Below are 3,603 nucleotides of genomic sequence, written 5' to 3'. Positions count from 1 at the left end.
AAACTCCGGCGTTAACCTATGCCGCCATCTTGCGTAACTAGCTAGTTATTAATATTAGTAATAGAAGACAGCAAAGGCCAGGCATTATAAGCATGGTCATCTGGGCAGCTTCACCAGGAAGTTGTAGGCTTCATACTCTCCAGGGAACTACCAGTCCTTTCCCTGCAAATCACTGGAGTAAGGGGTCCAAGGAGGAAGAGGGATGCATGCACAGTGATGCTGGGATGATGTAGCAAAGGTGCCCATCAGTCTAATCTGGGAACAAGGATGACTGGCTAGGGGGTGAAGCCACCCACTTACAAGCACACAAAATCTTGGAAGGGTAAAATCCCCCCAAAGAAGTCTCTGTCTTGCTGCGCGTGCTCCTGCTTTTCACTTGCTCTGTGACCTGTGCTAGCTCACCATGTGCCCCTAGAAGCAGTTGCCTGGCTCATGGCATGTGGACCTCACATGCAACAGACTGCAGCTGGTAACACAGCTAACCTCGTCAGATGCTGGACTGGATTGGACCTTAATATGGTGTAGAAACACTGGGCAATGGCTTTGATTCTAGCTCTGAAGATAAAAATGGGACATTTTCCATGGCAAGATGGAGGGAGATGGGACTTGTAGGGGAACTCCCTTAATGTTACCTCAGCAACAAAGCTTTCTACAATACCTTATCCTCCACGGGGACCTCAGTATATTCTTATTCCTGCAGCATCCCAAAAGCTCCATTCCCACCAGCAACAGGTGGGGACAGATAGCACCTCACCAATAACAGTATCATCAGACATGAGGTGAGGCTCATTTTCCAACTCCACAGAGAAAAGTATTGGAGATCTTTATTAAGACATGTAAATGAAGATTTGCATAAATTAGATGGGGAGACTGATCTGAAAAATGTTCTTACCAAGTTAATTTATAAGCATGATGCAATCCTAACCCAAATCTCACTTGAAATTTTTGGAAATATGAAAAAATCTAAACTTCATCAAGAATTTGTGGGACTACCAAGATTTTTAAAAGAAATTATCAAAGGCAACTTGCTTAATTAGTAAAATGCATTATCAAGTGATTAAAATTAGTATCTATAATTAATATGTAGTTAAAAGTGTTATGTTGTTGGAAGAATGGCAAATTTATTGGACAAAATAGATGTGTGGAGATAGAGGCATAAGTAAAGGAAAGAACCAAAAACTATGGATGGGAATGAATTAACCAATAAGTGGTGTTGGGAAAATTATATGGGGGAGGGAATCATACTAGATCCTTAAGTCACATTTTATACCCAAATAACTTCCAAGTGAATTAAAGAGAAATAGAAAGAAAAGCATAAAATTTAATGAGATGAATATTTAATCTTGGAATGCAAAGGACTTTTTAAACATAAAAAAGGCTTGACAACATACAAATGTACAACTAAAATGTCAAAAATATTACATGCAAAATTAAAAGACAACTAGCAAAATAGGAAAATATTGAGGCACTATTACTATGTTGTAAAAAATATTTAATATTGTTTACTAAATGATGTGTTTGACTAAACGTTACTCATCTGAAATCACCAGGGAAAAACAAAACCAGTAATTTTAGATATATATATATATAGAAAAAGGTAATACTAACACCTTATTAAAAATAAATGGTTTTGATTGTCCATTCATAATTTAGAATAATTTTATTTTCATTATACTTAAAGAAGTTAAAATACATAGAAATAGGCTCATGTATTTTTTCATTTCTAGAAAATTAAATTCCTTATGATCAGAAGTGGTTATTCTATTTTATATTCTTCAGCACAGATTCTCTGTGAATAGCCAGTAGTTGCTGATATTACTTAAAAAAAAAGCAACTTGTAAAAATAATGTCATTCACTTGACGTGGAAAATAAACCACCATAGAATAAACTTGATATAACTGAAGATGTTTTTTTTCTAAATACTTTGCTTTAAATACCAATTTAAAAAAATCTGGTGAGAAAGTATGAATAGTGGCAAAAAATGATAAATGGGTACATTCAATGAGAATTTTTATTTCAATTATCCACAAAACAATATAATACTTTATAAAAATATTAAGTTTTAGGCTACCATTATTTATTTTAAAAAGTGTTTGTGCTATAAGTTGTTTTTGCCAACTTTTTTTGGGGGGGATGGGTTAAAAGTTCCACAATAAGATATTGAAAGTGAAAAGGTGTTGGGAGAAAATCCTCAAATATACAAAGCTGGGTATTTTTCTTGGCAAGTTAAAAATACATAACCATTTAAACTGAATACACAGTGAGTTAGTGTTATTTCCTTACTATACAACTGATATTAGAAGGAACAGCTCCATTTAGTCAAAACCAAAGGAATACCATCATCTTTTCCTGGCTTATTTTTCTGAACAGAATTAGTGCATAAACATATAATTTTATTACCCTTTTTTAAATGCTAGAAAAATTATACCATAGTTCACATGAGCCCTTTAAAAATCTGATGTCACAGGTTGCAGACATTAAGAGTAAAGGTGACTTGATGGCAGTCTTCACAGGAAGATCCTCTTGGAAGAGGGATTCAATGCTAAGCAGGTTACGTAAACATAAGAAACCACCACAATTTTTAGTACCAGAACTGTTGCCAACTTGCATGAAGGTCATCTGTCGCATTTTAAAATGGTTTGAATTTCCACATAGATACCATGGCACAGAATGTTATACACTTAATGATCAGGTAAGTGATGGTAGTTAAAAACTATTCCTAAAATATGGGACCTGCTATATTGCTTTATTTAGAGTGTGACTATAAAAGAGTATTTCAGAACATAAATACCAGACTTTTACTTTGTCAGATTCAGTTCCTTTGCTAGATCCTTAGGACAATAATGCTGCTATTCAAATTCATATTTTGGAATTTCTAAGTTAGTTATAAAAATCAGTCTTATTTTGTATATTTTACTTCTGTATTTTAAATGAGCAAAAACTGTCCCCTCTTCTCACCACTATTATTCTAAATAAGCTTTCCACTTTAAATCAACTAAATTCTAAAAGGGGGAAAATTTGTCACCATTAAGTATATTTAAAAAGTGAATATAGCCCCAGTTGGCTTGGCTCAGTGGATGGACCGAAGGGTCCCAGGTTCGATTCCGGCCGAGGGCTCGTGCCTGGGTTGTGGGCTCGTTTCCCAGTGGGGGGTGTGCAGGAGGCGGCCAGTCAATGATTCTCTCTCATCACTGATGTTTCTATCTCTCTCCTTCTCCCTTCCTCTCTGAAATCAATAAAGAAATATATTTTTTAAAAAAAGTGAATATATATTCAGACACGAATTTGAAAACTGGAGTTTTAAAAATGTTTTGCTTAAAAGCTGTATCATTGGAATTAGTGGGAAACCTTAACTTACTTTTTTTTTATATATTTTATTGATCTTTTACAGAGAGAAAGGGAGAGAGATAGAGAGTTAGAAACATCGATGAGAGAGAAACATTGATCAGCTGCCTCCTGCACATCTCCCACTGGGGATGTGCCCGCAACCCAGGTACATGCCCTTGACCGGAATCGAACCTGGGACCCTTCAGTCCGCAGTCCTACGCTCTATCCACTGAGCCAAACCGGTTTCGGCCCTTAACTTATTTTGAGGCTATAAC

This window comes from Myotis davidii, unplaced genomic scaffold (genome assembly GCF_000327345.1).
Source record: "Myotis davidii unplaced genomic scaffold, ASM32734v1 scaffold96, whole genome shotgun sequence".
Taxonomy (NCBI): Eukaryota; Metazoa; Chordata; class Mammalia; order Chiroptera; family Vespertilionidae; genus Myotis; species Myotis davidii.
Note: the sequence above shows the minus strand (reverse complement) of the source record.